The sequence below is a fragment of the Taudactylus pleione genome, unplaced genomic scaffold (genome assembly GCF_031769625.1).
Source record: "Taudactylus pleione unplaced genomic scaffold, aTauple2 ptg000077l, whole genome shotgun sequence".
Taxonomy (NCBI): Eukaryota; Metazoa; Chordata; class Amphibia; order Anura; family Myobatrachidae; genus Taudactylus; species Taudactylus pleione.
The window spans coordinates 3,775,037-3,797,281 of record NW_028284479.1 but is presented as its reverse complement, the minus strand read 5'-3'; the positions used below and the strand labels follow the sequence as shown (position 1 = coordinate 3,797,281).

At 42.3% G+C, this 22,245-nt stretch overlaps 1 pseudogene; it reads right to left on the bottom strand.

Moving 5' to 3' along the window:
* Window positions 1-1,084: 1,084 nt before the first annotated feature.
* Window positions 1,085-1,202, bottom strand: LOC148532434 (5S ribosomal RNA; annotated as a pseudogene).
* Between the last annotated feature and the right edge of the window lie 21,043 nt (window positions 1,203-22,245).

Here is a 22,245-nt window from a genome sequence, read left to right as displayed (position 1 = left end):
TGTGAACAAGAAGGTCAGTGATAACACATTAAGGGGTGTATTTACTAAGCAGTGTTAGGAGACAGAGTAAAAAGTGATATGATGCGTACACACTGGGCGATAAAGTGGACGACTGAACGATAACGATATCGTTATCGTTCAGTCGTCCACTTTATCATCCATTTTTAACCCTAAAATGATGAACGATAACGACGACGCGCGTTCCCACGGGTCGTTCGTCATCATCGTTCATCGGGCTGACATGCAGGCCAACCTGACGATCTCGTCAGGTTGCTGCATGTTGGGGAATGGGGGAGAGAGCCCGGCGCTGAACGATATCGTTAATGATATCGTTCAGCGGCTGTGCTCAATGTCATGAACGACATTGAGCACAGGTTGCTGGGGACACACTACACGATATTGCTCAGGGAGCATATCGTGTAGTGTGTACGCACCATTAAGGTGCCAGCCAATCAGTTCCCAACTGACATCTTACAGGCTGTGTTTGAAAAATGACAGTTGGGAGCTGATTGGCAGGCACTTATCACTTTTCACTCTGTCTCCTAACACTGCATAGTAAATAGACCCTTAAGTTATATTTTTAGTTTTAAATAAAGCAGCGAACATGTGTCACTCCAAACTTTCACATTACACCTGAGCATTATCACTACATCAAAAGTAGAAAGGGAAGATTCTGCACAGAACTTTCGAAAGATAGGTAATGATAGACCAACTATACAGTAATTGAAAAATAATATTTATCATCCGTAATTGTTGGTGGTGCTCCCAAAGCCAAAATATTATATCAAACAGCAGAAAGAAGAAAAAGTATGGCTATTGTCTGGGGCACTCTTAGGTATTGATTATAGTATAATTAGAACATAACTTTTATTGACAATATTAAAATAATCATGTACCATACAGTTATCTCAGTAAATTAGATGGAATTATTCATCATAAAATAGCAGATTTCATCATTCATAATAGAATCTGAAGGCAAATTAAAAATTAATAACACACTCAGAAATTGGATGTGTTTGATTGAGGCTTATAAATTCCTATACTGCTTGACCGTGTGCAAATACCCCTCCCAAATGGATATCTTGAACTACAGCACCTGGTATTCCCTGGAGGTCACCCTACCAGGTACTGACCAGGCCAAATGCAGTTTAGCTTCCAAGATCAGACGGGATTGGGCAATCACGCATAGTATGGCTGTAGTTATATTAGGGAAAATAGCACCATTGTCAGATCAAAGCAGTACATATGTAGGACTAGTAATATTAGTAGTCCATTTGATGGTGTTAAGCAGCTACCAAAAAAAGAATGCACAAGCAGACTTAATTTGTGCTCCAAGTATATTAGATAAGTCACAAAAAATCATTAAACTTATTATGCATTGCACTTATTAAGTCACAAGAAATCATCAAACTTATTATACATGTATTGTGTGTTCTTCTAACCTCCTATTTCAATGAGGAGGTACATCACAGATATTGATGCATTCATTGGAGCTGTTTCAAGGACATATGGAATTAGTCCGAGAGAAATATCTTATAATGAACTAATATAGCAAGATCAATCAAATTCGGAGCAGTATTGAAAAAAACAAATAAATGGAGAGATCTATAGCACCAATTGATAGTTGTAATCAATAAACAAATAAGCAGATAATAGATGACACTTCAGGTGTCAGACCATCAATTATAAAGAACAAAACTCACTGTCTCTGTGAAAGTGAGATCCTTAGATATAAATGATTAAATAGGAATTCATTGTGAAAAAGTCATATGGACATAATGAGTGTCCCATGAAAATAACAGATATACGTCAAATCCTGAGTCAGTGGGTTCCTTTGTTCCCATATCAATTAATCTATTAGCATGATTAGATCCACCAATGAGGTGGACAGGATTTGCAAAATCAAACTAACAATTTATCACAATAAATATATACATAAGTGATACATAGTATGTCTCCCCTGTAGAGTAAGAGAGATTGTGAAAAATTAAATGCTAATAAGCTAGCTCAATTGAAAGCAATAATCAAAGAAAAAGGTGGAATATATAAGACATTGAATCAAAAATAGTGAATAGATTTAGCACATAATCATGTGCAGGTGACAAAGACAGAGTTGGTAATTAATCTCTAGTGTATAAATATATACGATGTTAAAGCTGTAATCAGCAATTCACACTAAGAGATTACTTATAAGATTAAGTGAGACATAAATATTGGTCCGAAGACACAAAGGTCCTGCTGTGTTAATATATAAGAATATAAATATAGATCACTCCTGCATCTATATCCCCGCAAAAAAGCGGATAACAGGACACAGCGGTCCTGCTATGACTGAATGCTTGAAAATACAATACCGCTCCTGCAACCAAAATTCTGCGGCGTCCAGCCCGTGCACTGGCTGGAAGTCCAAACAGTGTAAATGACAGTGAGGACGCACGTTTCGCCCGGTAGAGGGCTTGTTCACCTCCTCCGTATCGATAATCCAAGACTAATGGTTTAAATACATATTCTCAACTAAGTGTGATTGGAGAACGGGCGGTTGCCAAACATATAGCTCCGCCCCTTCTGAAGTCACATGATCGGATCAGACATCAACTCCATATTACATGCTGGTAATGGAGTTCAATCCTCACGCTAATGAATTAAACATATGGGCATGGTATAGTGTGATTGGAGAGCGGACAGTTACCAAGGAGATAACTCCGCCCCTTTAGACATCACATGATCGGATCAGTCATCAACTCCATATTGCATGCTGGTACATGAAGTTCAATCCTCATGTAGTATTTAGAGGGGGAATAGATGGTACTGAGCAATATAATGGCATAGAGACGTGGTGCCATAAGTTCACATAAACATGTTCACAATATATGAATTTATACTTAAATAAATAAAATACTATTTTTAACTATTTAACATTGTGTAAATATATGAATTAACATATGATTTATCATACATACAGTATATTGTTCCTATATAAATACATGAAATTTCAAATATATAGCAGGGGGATTATTCAGTCTTGAAATAACATTTTCCACTGACCCATTTCAGCTATACTGGGGTACCACATGTCCATATGTTAAGATAATACTGGGGTAGAGCAACAATCATTGGGGGGTGGGAACATAGGTAAAGTGGGGGGAAGCAGAGTTCAATGAGGAGGTAGGAGCAGAGGTTAATAGAACCACAGCAAGTGACTGGGGACATAAAGTTACAACCCCATTGTAACAGAGAGAGGCTGCATGTGGCCAATTATATATTATAGATGTGATGTTCCCACAGGAACCCCAGTCATCTCTTCTCTATTATGTCAGGGGTTGGGAAAGTGTCCCCAGCAATCCATTACAACTGTAGACAAAAAAAGTTCTAATGCGCACTGGACAGTGCCCACAGCCGGTGCCCAGAGCATGAACTAAGTTTTCTCCACCCATGCTACATCACATGCAGAGAGCCCAATAACTTACTACATTTTTTTTTTCATGTAAAATGCGTTGAACATTTTGGGTCTGGTATTTCGGAGGGCCATAAGGATGCGCCAAGTGTTTTAAACATCACACGTGGCTGGCGCAGGTGGTTTTTTAAAACCGCTAAAAAAACACCTGCACCAGCCACGTGCAATGTTTAAAACACTTGCCGCATTTGATAGCCCTCCGGGGGGGGCTGTCCAAAGAATTCTGTAAGAAATCCCCACATTTTTACCCCAAATTAGGGATTTTGCATATGTTCCCCTTTTTTAAAATGGAGAAAAGTTTTCTCCATTTTCACATGAAAACTCTGCGATAAATTATCGCCGATGCGATACTATCACTGAGAAATCGACTATATTATCGCAGGTGCGATAATATCGCCGCTAATTGAATACAGCCCATAATATTAAATGTTAGCCATAATTTCTGATTGGCCTATACTCCCATTAGCCAATTTGGGGTGGAAAAATGTGGCTTATTGCTTAACAACTTTACTGGCTAAACAATTTTTTTTCATAGTTGAGAACATTTTTTTTTTTTTTTAAAAAGACGTAAATATTTTATTTAAAAAATATGACTTGTGAGATGTTTTGTTAAACTTTTTTGTGTCTTTATCCACAGGTAGACCACTTCTTGCCTGTTTAATGCTTTAATTTTTAGGCCTATAGTAATTTAGCAGTGATATACTGTACATTCTCTTTAACATAGTAAACACTTGCATAAATTATGCAAATTTTGTTTAACATGTACGAGATCATAAATGGCAGTCATTGTGATGTCATGCATTCCATGTTATGCTGTTTATGTTGTGCAGTTCATGCTGTGCATTTTATGTTGTACATGTGATGTGTATACAGCCATGTACAGATTATGCTCTAAATTCTCTTTTCGCAAAAGAGGTAAGTTTCTTAAAATTTGTTTGTACCCCTCTTATACTGCTTGCTTGTGCTAGCACTTGGGTTTCACCAGTGCTGGCAATCCCAACTTTCTCCTTTTTATTTTTTTTTTATATTTGAGTGGTAAAATCTATTTTTGCACTTTAGGATTTAACCAAAGAAATAATGAAGAGGAAGAAAGGGAAGAAAAGTCATCAAGTGTAATGTCCAAGAGCAAGGTAAGCCTTTTCCTACCCACTTCTGCTAGGTGACCTTACTAGTCACTTAGGGTAACTTAGACAGTTATCGGGTACAAGGACAATCTATATAAGGAAAATATTGAAAAAACAAAATCCATTTTCTATTGAACAAGATTCAAAGGTGTATTGTAGAACCAGGTAGATTGTCAGATAGTGTATTGTAGAACCAGGTAGATTGTCAGATAGTGTATTGTAGAACCAGGTAGATTGTCAGATAGTGTATTGTAGAACCAGGTAGATTGTCAGATAGTGTATTGTAGAACCAGCTAGATTGTCAGATACTGTATTGTAGAACCAGGTAGATTGTCAGATAGTGTATTGTAGAACCAGGTAGATTGTCAGATAGTGTATTGTAGTACCAGGTAGATTGTCAGATAGTGTATCGTAGAACCAGGTAGATTGTCAGATAGTGAATCGTAGAACCAGGTAGATTGTCAGATAGTGTATTGTAGAACCAGCTAGATTGTCAGATAGTGTATTGTAGAACCAGGTAGATTGTCAGATAGTGTATTGTAGAACCAGGTAGATTGTCAGATAGAGAATTGTAGAACCAGGTAGATTGTCAGATAGTGTATTGTAGAACCAGGTAGATTGTCAGATAGTGTATTGTAGAACCAGGTAGATTGTCAGATAGTGTATTGTAGAACCAGGTAGATTGCTCAAACGGTGTCATGTGCGGGGCAGAGAGCTCTAGACAAGTGATAATAAAGTGTATGCAGACAAATTCTGTATTTTAGTCTAGGTAAATGCAGTAATACAATTTTAATGCTGCTGGTTAAAGTTTAATATGAAGTACATGCTTTACTATATATATTAAATATTTTATTTTGTTTCAAATACAAATTATAATAAACCTTTAATCTCTTTTCTCCCATGTTTGTTTTCTTATGCCCCCTATCTATATTATTATTTGTAGTTGGAGTCTGAATTATGCCCCAGCTCTACGCAGGACATTACTGCTGCCACCACCAGCAACCTGCCAAAAAAGGCGTCTCTTAAGGTAAACTCTTAGTTACCTCAAATTGCACTGGTGTGTAACCTGCCTGATTTGTCAGTGCAATCTGTGTATCTTGCTGGCAGTAATATATCATCATAATGGGGGAAATTTATAGATAAAGTACCAGCCAACCAGCTTCTGTCATGTTTCTAGCACAGCCCCTGTACAATGACAGTTAAGATGGCCACACATCTAAAGATTATCTGTCCAACCAGCCAACTAGTTGATTGGTTGGAATGAAAATCTGGTAAGGAATACAATCATCAATTTTCTCCCAAACTCTGGGAAATGGACCAAAACTGTTGTTTGAACAAATAGTTTAGCTCAAACATTTAACAAACTTGTCTGAACGACCATTTTCATCTGTTTTCTGGCATTTAGGAGCAAATTGCTGATCATCATTTACTCCCATTCCTTACCAGATTTTCATTCCAACCAATCAACAAGTTGGCTGGTTGGATGTAAGTTGGTCTAGTGTGTGGCCAGCTTTAAAAGATGATCAGTTGGTACTTTCTCTCTCTTCACTTTATCTCTCTCTGGGGTCTATTTACTGAGCCTTGGATGGAGATAAAGTGAACCGAGATAAAGTACCAGCCAATCAGCATCTAACTGCCATGTCACAGGCTGTGTTTGAAAAATGACAGTTAGGAGCTGGTTGGCTGATACTTTAGAGCAAATTCAATTAATCGTGAAAATCCGAGATCAGCTAAAAGTTTTCGCCAATCTGCAGTTTTCACCTGTCTTCAAAGTATCGCAGTATTCAATTCTAGGTCATTTTCACCTAGAAAACTCCATAGGCAAAAACAGGTGAAAAAGCTTCTCCAGCAAAAGGCAGGAGAAAAGAAGTGCAAAATCCATATTTTGGGGTACAAATGTGGGAACTTGGTTCAGAACCCTTTGGACACCTCCTCCCTAATGACTAATTAGGCAAAAAAAATTATCTTAATTCACCCCAAACAACACGTAATTTTTGGAAAATGGGTAAAAAGTAGGGGGCCTGGTAATTTGGGGGGCTATATGAATGTGACAGGTGTTTTTAGAATTGTAGGAGGCTGCAGCAGTTGTATTTTTTAGATTTTTTTAAATGTTCACTTTAGAGACACCAAAATATACTAGTATCCATTTACACATACCCCAAATTTAACTACATTACTTATTTTTCTCAAAAAAACATTGCATTATATAATTGTTCCCACATTTAAGCATATAACAGCTCTTTGACTCAATATAAGATCACTAAATACTTTTATTAGGGCTATTTATACTCTTCTATATCGATTCCCAGGGTCAGTTTGGCTTTTAATGGGGTACAGACTGATTTCCCCAAAATATGCTGTACTTTTCGCTAGTTTTGCTATTAACTACATTCGCCTATCTGCACTTTAGACTTGAATGGGGCGAAAAGTGGGGACGCGTATGGAGAAAACATCACGTTAAAACAGGCGAATGAGGTGAAAACATCGCGATTTTCGCTGACCTTGACTCTTCGTGGCTAATTGAATCCAACCTTTTATCTCCATTCACTTTATCTCTATCCAAGGCTTAGTAAATAGACCCCTCTAAGATATAATAACTCTCTTCCATACTGAGGACCTCATTACAATATATTGGTAGTACAGTTGTAAGCACTGAACCATTCTGATAATAATTTAATCACCTTTCTATTTAAGCCATGAACTAGTAATAACAATTTTTCTTATACTTATGTGCTTTTTATTAATACTATTTAATATTTGTTTGTTTTCTATAGATTTTTTTTATAACTTCATTTAACAATTTTATAGCTTGCCCATGAGTGTATGTATTTCTGTATGTATTTGACAGCATAGTTACTAGCATGTGGAACTCACAGCATGCTTCCACAATACATTTATGTGGTCACATGGTAGACTTGCTGTATGTCATCAGTGTACTAGATACATAACTTAAACCTACTAATATAATGTTTCTAGGAAAGTTTTCATGGTTGTGAATTATTTGTGATGGCTACTATTTTGTTCCTGTTCTCTATTACTTTATCATATACAAGATATGACATACAGTATCTATCTACTGATCCTAGATCAATATTTTATAATCCATTAAAAATTGATTTATAGGAACACTTCCTTAATATCTGTGACAGAGTTAGAGACTTAGTTTTAATCTTTAAAATAACTTCTAAATTGAAATTTTAATTATGAAAGTGAATTTCTTGCTCTGACTTCCCACTGTAGCCTTTTGTAATGATAATGTATAGGCTAAAGTCAGACGTAGGGGTAAATTTACTAAGCAATAGCTTTCTTATCATGTTCAAACAAGAAATTTAGGAGGTTATTACTATTCAAAGAAACTCAGTGCATTTTGCCTTGAATAGTCTTGCTGTTTTTAATTTCCCTGCTTAAATACGAGGAGAAGCAGTGACTCTTGTAAGCCACCACTTAGTAAATTTATCCCTAAGTGGTTGATGAGATATTTGTTGCTGAGTAAAATTCTCCAATCTGAAATGAGGATAGAAACCTGAAAACTACCCGCTCAGATGTAACTACTACTTCTGTAAACCAACTCTTCTAGTCAGTATGGGTGTGACTAATGACTGAGCACCATTCTGTAGTAAGGGGGTCATTCAGACCCGTTCGTGAGCAAAGGACGCTCACAAATGGGTCGATGTTGCCCCACTGCGCATGTGCACGACGGAGGGAGCTCCGTCGTACGCATGCACAAGACCTGGACTGCGACAGCCAAGCTGTCGCTCCGGGTCTCGCACTAAAGGGGGCGTGCTGTTGTGCCTGAAGCCGGCCCCACTGACATCACTAGTGATGTCAGTGGGAGTGATTTTGGCTCTGATAGACTCCAGGGCTTGCGGCAGCGAGACCCTACAGCAGGGTCTCCATCGCAAGCCCGATGGTCGCAATGGTCAAGACCAACGCGACCATCATCATGGACTCTCGCTATAGCTTTGGGTGGTAACCCATAGCTATGCGAGCATCCATGAGGACGCTCCAAGAAAAGGTAGGAGGGCCCTGATTCAGAGCAAGCGCTCTGGTCAGAGCGCTCAGCTCTGAATCAGGCCCTAAGTCTTCAATGTCTAAAGATAATCAACAGTGCTGTGTAACACCTGAGACCTAATTTGATAATTTTAGGTAAAATTAGGTAAATATCAAATATATAACAGCTATGCAAGGAATAAAATAGAAAAAAACCTATTGATAAAAAATATGAATTCAATAATATAAAAAACAGACATTATTGGCCAATGAAACACACATGAATATAGGTACACATATACAATGTGTCTAGAAAACATATAACATCAAAAAGTGTTTACAAAATAGCCAATATCTTTTTGTCTTTTCTTTTGGCTTGCAACCACAACAGCTGCGTAGAAACACTTGCATCAATTAATTCAATTAATACTTATACAACATTCTATTTTACAGTACCGTTGGCTATAGATTCATATTAGTCTTCAATGTCTGCTTGTCTGGAATGTCCCAGCTTTTAAGTGAATGTGGATAGAACAATCTGTAGCTATTCATATCATCAGATGCACAGATTATTTGTGTGCTGGTTTTTTGGGAGATCATAACCTGTCATGGAGGTGTGTGAGGTCAGGGTTGCATGTGACAGGCTGTACCAGGCTGTACAGGATGGCAATAGAGTTAAGAAATTGCAAAATGAGAGTTTAATGATGGAAGCAGCAGAGTCCAAGCAGCAGAATCTGACAGCTTTGCAGCCCCCATAGAAACAAATGGAGGCTGCGGGTGCAGTAGGAAAAGCAAGGACTGCAGCAGATATGGAGAGATGTGCTGCAGCCCCTGCTTCATAATTCCAGGTGATAATTAGTATTTGCAGGTGTCCCTTGAAAACGGGTGTTTTTGAGGTATATGCCGCAAATATTGAATGATAAATAGTGGCCTATTTATTAAGAAGTGATAACCTATTTCACTTGCTAAAAAGCTGATGAAGGTGGTTATCATAGCTTTATCTTAAGAGAAAAACTGTGATGTGTTATGGACATGGATTAGTTGCCAGTGAGGAGAAACAACATAGAAGACTCAGCTCTCCCAGCTGCTGCTGATCAAGCTCCTCCCCATTGCCCCAGTGATTACAGCAGCCATTTGCTGGCCTCTGAACCATGCTAGTGAGAATGCAGGTCCTCTACAGTCAGCACATGTGCAATAAAGAATTACTATATGATTGCCGAGGAGCCTTTTGATGGAGCATTATGCTACTGACGAAAGCAAAGCAATTACTTTGTGTAGACCCCCCTCCCTTGTGCCTATTATGATACATTTTCTTGGTACAATATTACATTCAGAGGATCAGTGATCTATAGGCCCACTAAGTACATGCTGCCATACTTCAGGTATGAGCAAGGGTACAGATTAGATAGTATACTGGAGAGGTTACAGCTATACACAGGCTATTATACATTGTGCATTTTCAGGCACCAGCTATGTATTGTAGTTTAATACAAAGGGCTCTATTTATTAACATTATTTTTACTAAAATAAAGTGAAAAAGGGTGTTTTCACACCCTTTTCACATTATTTTAGTTTCACCTGTATTTATTACAGGGCAATTGGAGTAGAATTAGTAAAATTCTACTCCAACCCCCAGTATCACTTATTTTTAGTAAAGCAGATCGCATTTCCCATAATTGTAATGGGAAATGTGATCTGTGTGCAAGTTACTAAAAATAAATTGTAAAAAAATACCGGGGGAAGCCCTGTGATAATAACGCCACCTGGAGGTGGCGTTATCCAGGGTCTCCCCCGGTTACCGGGCTCCCACTCTGCTCTAACGGGGAGAGCAGAGGTGGGAGCCGGTACCAGTAATCAGTTATGTGATCTAAAGAGACCACAAGCTGATTGCTGTAAAAAAAAGAAAAAAAAAATTAAACATTTTTTTTTTCACTTACCTGAATCCAGGGACCGGTGATCGGGCCTCCGGTGATGGCTCCTCTCCGGTCAGCTGGTCTCCCACAGTGCACTGGGGCCCGGTCATCAGGTGATCGGGCCCCAGTGCAGTATGGGAGATCACCTGATCGGGAAGCCCGGAGAAGACCACCGGAGGCCAGGAGGATGCAGGTAAGTGTAATGAAGGGAGGGGGGTTGCGGGGGGGGAGGGGGGGGTAGCGGGGGTCCGCGATCGTGGGGGGCGGGGCTTAGCGTCGGTGGGGGGGTAGTAGCGGTGGTCGGTCGGCGCATGCGCGTGCTCTTAGTCGCGGTATTTTTTCCGAAATACCGCGACTAGAGTGCGGATGGGATCCGCAGGGACAGAGCTTTATCGCAAGCTCTGTCCCTGCAAGGGATTTATAGTAAATCCCTGTGATATTACCTGAATTCGCAATGCAAATTCACTCGGTAATATCACACTACAATCCGCATTCAATATGCGGATTGTAGTAAATAGAGCCCAAAGTGTCTCCATACTTGTGTTACTACCAATCCCCTCACTATGATATGGATTACATTTCAGAACGGATTGAGGCCCTAGTGATGTGAGAGAAGTAATCATTTTGTTTTAATTTTACTTATTTATTGATATATGGACACTTAGGGCAGGGGCGTATTTATAATGGGTGCAGGGTGTGCGGTGCACATGGGCCCCTGGGTACAGGGGGCCCCCACACCGCACACCCTGCACCCATATGTTTTAATTACTCACCTCTCCGAAGTCCTGCGCCTGTAAAATGGCAACCGCTCCATTTTTCCGGTGTTCTGCGCATGCACACTAGGGAAATAACCCTGGTGCGACCTGCGCATGGGCTGTAGACTCCGGGCACACTCTAGTGCCCATAGATTACAAGTGCTGCTGTGCTGAGCACATCCGCCAGACAGAGAGTGCACATGGGCCCCCTCCTTTTTAGAAACACCCCTGACTTAGTGGATGATTCAGTAATAGACGGAATTACAAAGCGGCACGCAAGCAGCTTTACAAATCCTTCCTTGCAAATGCAGCAAGAGATGTCTGACACCCCCTGCTGCAGTAACGATCTCAGCACTGTGGCCATGGTCGCATACTGGGATAACCATTGCTACTCAGCTCAGGCTGAGTAAACCATAGCTTACGCAGGCTGGCTGGCTTGTGAGGCCAGGAAACTGCATCTATGAATGCAGATCCTGGCCTTGCCATTCCCAGAAAACGAGGGACAACACACCCCCATTTCCAGGAATGCCAGCTGTCCCTGCTACCGCACTGCCCTTAAATGCCTTTTTCTGTCAATCAGGCAGAGACATATGGGGACCTGCGTGCGATGACATAGGACCTGTTCAGCACATGTACAGAATGGGTCCTGTGCATTTGCAGATTCCTGATGATCAGGAATCTACGTTCAGCATTGCATATATGTATAATGCTGAAGGGCCTTTAGTTCTGTAGCATATTTTATGAGATTTCCTCTAATATTACATAAGATGTTCCCTTCAGTAGTTGATAATTCTTACTGGTTTCCCAAACAATGACATTGATAAGGGCAATTACCCAAGGTCACATTATCTATGTATTTTTGTTTTTACATGAAAACCCTTGTTCTCTGCACCTGCTTAATGTGCTTTTTTGTGCTATCATTTCAGGTCCAAAACAAAACTGGCAAAGAGAAGAAAGTGGTGACTACAAAATGCATCAACATCCAGACTGACCCATCATTCAATGTGAAGTCTGATTGGCTGAAGGTGAAGCAAACCATAACTAATAATAACTAGAATGATGATCCTGTAACCACTTACCTGGAATGGTCACATAGGGTGTAAACACAGGCAGGTGGCCTTTACCAGACACTGTGCCATCCCATACAACTGCAGGTTCTGCAATAGCCAATGTTACGTGTCCTTTGTGCACCTTAGAATGCCTTCAGGTCTCCATTCTGAAACTTCAAAAATGCTTGGAGGGGCCGCAAATAAGGAGATCTAGGATCATTATGCGGGCGGGGGGTTGAAATGTCAAATAGAGATCTATGGTCACTGAGGTGGTGTGTGTGGGGGGGGACACAGGTAATGCTACAGGGGGTGTACAAAGTTTACAGAAGTGATGGGAATCGAAAATGGATGGTGGGTTAATGCTACAGGGGGCACCACCAGCAGGGGGAATGCTACTGGGGGTTCTACAAGGGTGATTGAAAAATGCTACAGGGATGAGGAGGATAATGTTACTGATGTCTTAGGATAATTATTCATGGGTCTGCTAGACACCCCCCCAGGATGGTGCTAGTTTTTATATACAAAAATTGTTTTATTACTGATTTTCTTAACCTACTTTGTTAATAAAAAAACCATGGCAATTCTGGTGGCATGGAACAATGGTTTATATTGTATTTATCAGAAGCACAATGCTATCTTGTATAAAATATATGCTAGGTCCAAAATAATGGGAGCTTCAATTGCTTAATGTGACTGTACAGTTCTTGTGTCTTGATGACCACACACTGTTTGGGGAAATCTGGGTAGCACTGAGTGATTCATCTCAGACTGGGGTACATGTATAGATAGAGCATGGGTTGATCTAAACTGCAGTTTTCTAGCAAGCAGCATTGTGAAACCCTCCCGGTATCATCTCCTCACTATCCCAGAGAGAATAGGTGTTTGGTGCCATCAGCTTGTGCACAGATACCCAAAATGATATGAGGAAACCGCATTAAACAAACCTGTTCTAGTGACATAAATTGCATAGACCATCCATCTGCATCCGTGTGTGTGCAGGTATGGTGCAGATGGATGTAGGTTTAGTGTAGTTTAGTAGTAGAGGGGAATGTTGTACGTACAGTACTGGTAGGTTAATTGGCTTCTGATAATAGATGAAGCCCTGTGCATGGTTCTATGTGGTAGGGAATATAGATTGTAAACTCGGTTGGGGCACAGACTGATGTGAATGACTGAAATTGTCTCTGTAATGTAACTGCAAACTATGTGTGTTAATACTAGGGGTGAGCGGGTTCGGATTTCTGAAATCCGAACCCCCCCGAGCCCCCCCGATCCGAGTCCGATCCGAGTCAGGCTCGACTTTTCCCGCCTGACTCGGATCTGAAATCGAGGCAAAACGTCATCATCCCGCCTTCCGAGTCTCGCGGGTTTTGGATCCTATATAAGGTACCCGCGTCGGCGCCATTTTCTCACTCGGCTGTGGACAGTGAAGAGGGAGGGTGGGAGTTAGGGCTGTGTAGTGTAGTGTAGTGTAGTGTAGTGCTGCTGTTGTCCACTACTTCAAAGTCCATAGGGCTGGCTGTGTTGTGCTGTGCTGCTGTTGTTAATAGGGGCTGTGTCCACTACTTCAAAGTCCATAGGGGCTGGCTGGACTGTGTTGTACAGTCAGTTCTCCATAGGGGCTGTGTCCACTCCAAAGTCCTGTGCAGTGTCCCAGTCCTAAAGGAGTGCTGTAGTGTTGTCCAGGGGGTGCTCTGTCCATCAGGGGTGCTCCCCCCAAGTGCTAAAAAAATAATATATTTTCTGTGTTTGTGAATTGTGTGCGCAGTAGCCGCACGTGCATCAACAAAGTAGTGCCAAGCGTGCGCCTGTGTCATAAGTAAAGGGCCGGCTGGCTTGACCGTTAAGGGTGCTGTAACCCCCGAAAGTACACTCCAGTCCAAACCAAAAAAAAAATTATTTTCTGTGTTTGTGAATTGTGTGCGCAGTAGCCGCACGTGCATCAACAAAGTAGTGCCAAGCGTGCGCCTGTGTCATAAGTAAAGGGCCGGCTGGCTTGACCGTTAAGGGTGCTGTAACCCCCGAAAGTACACTCCAGTCCAAACCAAAAAAAAAATTATTTTCTGTGTTTGTGAATTGTGTGCGCAGTAGCCGCACGTGCATCAACAAAGTAGTGCCAAGCGTGCGCCTGTGTCATAAGTAAAGGGCCGGCTGGCTTGACCGTTAAAGGGTGCTGTAACCCCCAAAGTACACTCCAGTCCAAACCAAAAAAAAAATTATTTTCTATGTTTGTGAATTGTGTGCGCAGTAGCCGCACGTGCATCAACAAAGTAGTGCCAAGCGTGCGCCTGTGTCATAAGTAAAGGGCCGGCTGGCTTGACCGTTAAAGGGTGCTGTAACCCCCGAAAGTACACTCCAGTCCAAACCAAAAAAAAATTATTTTCTGTGTTTGTGAATTGTGTGCGCAGTAGCCGCACGTGCATCAACAAAGTAGTGCCAAGCGTGCACCTGTGTCATAAGTAAAGGGCCGGCTGGCTTGACCGTTAAGGGTGCTGTAACCCCCGAAAGTACACTCCAGTCCAAACCAAAAAAAAAATTATTTTCTGTTTGTGAATTGTGTGCGCAGTAGCCGCACGTGCATCAACAAAGTAGTGCCAAGCGTGCGCCTGTGTCATAAGTAAAGGGCCGGCTGGCTTGACCGTTAAAGGGTGCTGTAACCCCCAAAGTACACTCCAGTCCAAACCAAAAAAAAAATTATTTTCTGTGTTTGTGAATTGTGTGCGCAGTAGCCGCACGTGCATCAACAAAGTAGTGCCAAGCGTGCGCCTGTGTCATAAGTAAAGGGCCGGCTGGCTTGACCGTTAAAGGGTGCTGTAACCCCCGAAAGTACACTCCAGTCCAAACCAAAAAAAAATTATTTTCTGTGTTTGTGAATTGTGTGCGCAGTAGCCGCACGTGCATCAACAAAGTAGTGCCAAGCGTGCGCCTGTGTCATAAGTAAAGGGCCGGCTGGCTTGACCGTTAAAGGGTGCTGTAACCCCCGAAAGTACACTCCAGTCCAAACCAAAAAAAAATTATTTTCTGTGTTTGTGAATTGTGTGCGCAGTAGCCGCACGTGCATCAACAAAGTAGTGCCAAGCGTGCGCCTGTGTCATAAGTAAAGGGCTGGCTGGCTTGACCGTTAAAGGGTGCCGTAACCCCCGAAAGTACACTCCAGTCCAAACCAAAAAAAAATTATTTTCTGTGTTTGTGAATTGTGTGCGCAGTAGCCGCACGTGCATCAACAAAGTAGTGCCAAGCGTGCGCCTGTGTCATAAGTAAAGGGCCGGCTGGCTTGACCGTTAAAGGGTGTTGTAACCCCCGAAAGTACACTCCAGTCCAAACCAAAAAAAAATTATTTTCTGTGTTTGTGAATTGTGTGCGCAGTAGCCGCACGTGCATCAACAAAGTAGTGCCAAGCGTGCGCCTGTGTCATAAGTAAAGGGCCGGCTGGCTTGACCGTTAAAGGGTGCTGTAACCCCCGAAAGTACACTCCAGTCCAAACCAAAAAAAAATTATTTTCTGTGTTTGTGAATTGTGTGCGCAGTAGCCGCACGTGCATCAACAAAGTAGTGCCAAGCGTGCGCCTGTGTCATAAGTAAAGGGCCGGCTGGCTTGACCGTTAAGGGTGCTGTAACCCCCGAAAGTACACTCCAGTCCAAACCAAAAAAAAATTATTTTCTGTGTTTGTGAATTGTGTGCGCAGTAGCCGCACGTGCATCAACAAAGTAATGCCAAGCGTGCGCCTGTGTCATAAGTAAAGGGCCGGCTGGCTTGACCGTTAAAGGGTGCTGTAACCCCCGAAAGTACACTCCAGTCCAAACCAAAAAAAAAATTATTTTCTGTGTTTGTGAATTGTGTGCGCAGTAGCCGCATGTGCATCAACAAAGTAGTGCCAAGCGTGCGCCTGTGTCATAAGTAAAGGGCCGGCTGGCTTGACCGTTAAAGGGTTCTGTAACCCCCAAAGTACACTCCAAAACAAAAAAATATATATTTTCTGTGTTTGTGACTTGTGTGCACTGTGGCTGCACGTGCATCAACAAAGGAGCAGCGCCAAGCGTGCGCCTGTGTCCCATAAGTAAAGAGATGGCTGGCTCATTTCTTAAAGGGTGGTGTAACCCACAAAGTGCACTACTCTCCAGCAAAAATAAAAAAATATTTTCTGTGTTTGTGTGCGCTTTAGCCGCACGTATATATCAATATAACATAAATGGAGGACCAAACTTTCTCCGATAAAAATAAAATAGGGAAAGATCAAGAACCACTTCCTCCTAGTGCTGTTGCTGCTGCTGGGAGTTGTTCATCATCCCAGAGAGGAAGTAGGAACATCACTACTTTTACTAAACAATTGACCCTCCAACAGTCCCTAGTGATGAGGATGAAGTACGACAGCAGTCATCCTGAAGCAAAACATATAACTGAGGCCTTGACTGCTATGTTGGTGTTAGACGTGCGTCCGGTATCCGCCATTAGTGCAGTGGGATTTAGACAATTGATGGAGGTAGTGTGTCCTCGGTTCCAAATCCCGTCTAGATTCCACCTGCATCCTCAAAGCAGCAGCGACAAGCGTGCATCTGTCTGTTAAAGGGTGGTGACACCCTCAAAGTGTGCTACACAAACAATTAAAATATTGTTCTTTTTTTTTCTGTCTTTGTGAAATGTGTGGGCTGTAGCCGCACCTGCATCCTTAAAGCAGCAGCGACAAGCGTGCATCTGTCTGTTAAAGGGTGGTGACACCCTCAAAGTGTGCTACACAAACAATTAAAATATTGTTCTTTTTTTTTCTGTCTTTGTGAATTGTGTGGGCTGTAGCCGCACTTGCATCCTCAAAGCAGCAGCGACAAGCGTGCGTCTGTCTGTTAAAGGGTGTTGTAACTCTCAAAGTGCTCCAAAAAAAAATAAATTTTTTTTAATGTGTTTGTGACTTGTGTGCGATGTAGCCGCACTTGCATCCTCAAAGCAGCAGCGACAAGCGTGCGTCTGTCTGTTAAAGGGTGGTGACACCCTCAAAGTGTGCTACACAAACAATTAAAATATTGTTCTTTTTTTTTCTGTCTTTGTGAAATGTGTGGGCTGTAGCCACACCTGCATCCTTAAAGCAGCAGCGACAAGCGTGCGTCTGTCTGTTAAAGGGTGGTGACACCCTCAAAGTGTGCTACACAAACAATTAAAATATTGTTCTTTTTTTTTCAGTCTTTGTGAAATGTGTGGGCTGTAGCCGCACCTGCATCCTTAAAGCAGCAGCGACAAGCGTGCGTCTGTCTGTTAAAGGGTGGTGACACCCTCAAAGTGTGCTACACAAACAATAAAAATATTCTTCTTTTTTCTGTCTTTGTGAATTGTGTGGGCTGTAGCCGCACTTGCATCCTCAAAGCAGCAGCGACAAGCGTGCGTCTGTCTGTTAAAGGATTACATCGGTGACAGCATCCAAGTAGGCATGTCAGACAGTCCGTACCTGTACTGGCAGGAAAAAGAAGCAATTTGGAGGTCCCTGTACAAACTGGCTCTATTTTACCTGAGTTGCCCCCCCTCCAGTGTGTACTCCGAAAGAGTGTTTAGTGCAGCCGGGAACCTTGTCAGCGAAAGGCATAGGAGGTTGCTTCCACAAAATGTGGAGAAGATGATGTTCATAAAATGAATTATCAACTCTTCCAGGGAGACCAGCCTCCTGAACATACAGAGGGACCTGTGGTTCCAGCAGGGACGAATTAATACTCTGTGAGGATGAACACACTGAAGAGGGTGAGGAATCGGTGGATGAGGATGACATCTTGCCTCCGTAGAGCCAGTTTGTGCAGGGACAGATTAATTGCCAGCTTGTTTTGTGGGGGCCCAAACGAACCAATCATTTCAGCCACAGTTGTGTGGCAGACCCTGGCGCTGAAATGATTGGTTTGTTAAAGTGTGCATGTCCTGTTTATACAACATAAGGGTGGGTGGGAGGGCCCAAGGACAATTCCATCTTGCACCTCTTTTTTTTCTTTGCATTATGTACAGTTTGGGGCCTAGTTTTTCAAACTGCCATCCTGTCTGCCACTGCAGTTTCACGCCTAGATAGGTCACGTGTTTGTGCCACCCACTCGTGTCGCTTAGCATAGTCATCCAGCTACCTCGGTGCAACCTTTTGGACATAAAAACACTATTGTGAGGTGTGAGGTGTTCAGAATAGACTGGAAATGAGTGGAAATTAAGGTTATTGAGGTTAATAATAGCATAGGAGCAGAAAAACCTACAAATTCTGTGATTTTAGCTGTTGTTATGCTTTTTTTCAAAAAAATACAGATCCAAAACACAAAACCCAGAACCCAAAACACGGAAGGGTGGTTTTGGCAAAACCAATCCAGATCCAAAACACGAAGAAAGATCCAGATCCAAAACCAAAACACAAAACACGAAAAGTGGCCGGTGCACACCCCTAGTTAATACTAATAAATAATATGACTACAGTACAGTTATTTTTGTCTAGAATTATACTATCCTGCAGAAACATTGGCTGCTTTGAGCTTAGGGCCTGATTCTGACCCGCTCGCGAGTGCTGTACGCTCGCAAGCGGGTCGATGGTGCCTAAGTGCGCATGCGCACGACGGAGGGAGCTCCGTCGTGCGCATGCGCGATACCCGGCGAGCGACGGGGAATCCGTCGCTCTGGGTCTCACTGCAAAGGGGGCGTGCTGTTGATGGTGAGTGACAGCACGCCCCCTTTGGTGGGCATGCCAGAGGCGGCGCTGCCAGACGGAGGCTTTCCCATGGGAACGCCTACCGTCTGAGTCCGGCCCCACTGACATCAGTAGTGATGTCAGTGGGAGTGATTTTGGCTCTGATAGAGCCAAAATCACTCCAGGGCTTGCGGCAGCGAGACCCTACTGCAGGGTCTCATCGCAAGCCCGATGGTCGCGATGGTCTTGACCATCGCGACCATCATCATGGACGCTCGCGCTCCAAGTTGAGGTAGGAGGGCCCTGATTCAGAGCGAGCGCTCTGGTCAGAGTGTCCGGCTCTAAATCAGGATCTTAGTCTAGATGAAGTTTTACTATTCCACACAGAGTAAAGACAATCCAATTACACCCATTTTTGGCTTGGTGACTTGGATTTGGATTTTCTTATCTTCACATTAGTTAAAGATTGTGTGTTTTCATCTAGATTCGAGGAACATTCAAAGGCTGGATGAAGCTATGGTGCATCCTAAAACCAGGAGTGATGCTTCTATATAAGTCCCCCAATTTACAGCAGTGGGTTGGCACCATCCACCTGACACTGTGTGACATTAGTGAGTGCCCATCACAGAAAAATGGATTCAGTTTCAAACTCCGTCATCCTAATAAGCGATCTATATGGGGTGTTACGGTAAGCAGAGCTTTGTACACTATTACATTTGTAAGACATTACAACTACTGATAGAAATATCATGTTAAGGATCATGTATTTTAGTGCATGCTGGCTTAGCAAATATACATTTTACAAGATCTATTGTATAAATCATAGGATTCACAGTAATATGAATATTGTATGTGTGGTTGACTTAATATATTGACTATCCCCTACAAATAATTATATCTGATTTTTAGGGGCCTAATGGTGAAACTATTCCATCCTTCACACTACCTCTCCCAGTCCACTACATGATCATTCGTGCACCAACAGAATGGAATGGTAAGTTATGTTCCTATGGGGAAGGGGGATAGTTTTGCTATAAGGAAAGTGCCTTCCTCTTTGTATTACTCTGTGACGGTTTTGTTACATTTATTGCTGCCAATTACAATCTGAGCCAACAGCTCCCACCTAGAATTTATGGATTAAACATGCAGCTCTCCATATCCGCACAATGGAGCCATGTACCATAGGCCTGATACAGACTTGTACCCTGTCATACAGCCACTGTGCTAATGCTGCAGGAGGCGTCCTGTGTAATATGTACATCCTGCCGGCTTCTGTGATCTGCTGCTGCCTCCGCGCTCACTTGTGTGAACATCGGCCATTTATGTGACCCTCAGATTACTAAGGATGGCCATGTATTTCATGCTGCCAGGGCCAGTGAAGCTGTGTCAGAAGATGCAGGCACTGGCCTTGGCACGCCAAGAAAACATGGCTGATGACGCCATTTTTTGGGACATTGGCTGTCACTACCCCTTCCTTGTCCCCAAATGATGGCAGCATATCAATCGTGCTGTGGCTTAGGGGGCACTGTGAGGGATCTCACAGTATAAGATCTGCACATGCATCACAACCATCGGAGTTGTATGGGAACCATCGGGTATGCGCACAACTCTGTATCAGGCTCACACTACAGATAAGTGTTCTAGCAGCTTCTCTTCTTTTTTTTTTTTAAAGGCTTTAAAGCATCTGAATGTAATAAAAACCGGCTTACAGGAGCATTAAGGTCACATTACTTTGTAAGATGGGCAGTAAGCACACATTGGGCATGATTATGAGTCGGACATAATGTTGATGTTGGACGTAGAGGAGTGATGTATTTTCTTCTGCGCATGGGTCCAGAGTCCGTGCACAAAGAATCGTGACTGAGATGCGCCACCTAGAAAATGTCTTGAAAATGTATTGGGCATTTCTGTGTGGTGACTGGGAGGTGGCTGTGTGGACACAGAGATGGTCCAGAAGTAAAGTCACAGAAGTAATATCGGAAAAGATGCACTCATGGGGGTGAAGTGTCCTACTCAGAATTAGGCCCTTTGTGGCTGCTATGTATAGTGCAGAAGTAATAAACTGGGGAGTAGCAACCATATGTTCCTAAGTTTCATGGAAAGAGAGGACATGGACTTGAATAACAAGTGACTACATATCTGAAACTACACAAGACATACTTTACGAGGGCTGATTGAAAAGTAATGAGACTGATTTTTTTTTATTCAGAATCAGATGACTCCTCAGGATCTGAAAAGTTTATTTTTCAAAGTAGCGTCCATCACATTCAGCAGTAGACTGTTTGGTGACATCACTGTTAGTGTTGCAGCTGTGGCATTTTTCACTTCATCCTCTGTTGAGAACTTCTTTCTGCATAGTTGTGTTCTCAGGGTTGGGAATACCCAGAAATCACAGGGCGCTAAGTCTGGGCTATATGGAGGGTGTTCCAGTGCTGTCCCATTCATTTCAGTCACTGCTGCCAAAGCAACAACAGCAACATGTGGTCAGGCATTGTCTTGGAGCAAAACCACTGTTTCTTCAGCAAATGTGGTCTTTTCTTCCTCATGGCTCCATGCAAATGGGTTTTCAGGACATTTCATAGTAATCACCATTAATTTTCTGTCCACGGGGAACCCAGCGCTGTAGGATCATACCGTGCGCATGAAATGGGCAGAGGCAAATTTGTGTGTTTCCATACACTGGACTGTTTTTTGGATTCGGGATCATAGTGACGAATCCACGATTCATCACACGTCACAATCAATGTCAGGAAATCGGGTATCCTCTCCAACATTCAAATGGTGTTCTTGCATGATTCAACTCATCGTTATATCTACTCTTCTGTGAGATCTCTGGGTGCCCACCTAGCACACACGCGATGCATTTTCAGTTCCTTTGTCACAATATGCTGAACCCGTGTGAATGTGATGTAATGTGAAGCCGAAATTTTGCATAAAGTTACTCTTCTGTCATTTTGCAACATCTGTAACCGCGGTGGTTGGTCTCCATAAACAGACTTCATCAGTCACTGACATATTACCCTCTGTGAAGTGCTTCCACTACCGAAATACAGCAGCACCTCTAATTGTTTCTCTACCGTATGTTGCCGTAACATTTCATGAGTTTCATTTTCGCTTTTTCCAAGTTTATCACAAAATTCAATCACACATCTCTGACATAATCTCACAGCCATGTCTTCCTCATCTGCCTTGACGAAATGTACAAAGATCTTCAGACACAGCGATGTATGAGCTGCACAATAACCAGCATAGTGTTGCCACATCTACGTATGGGAGAGAAAAACATAGGCAGTCTCATTACTTTTCAATTAGCCCTCGTATAATAA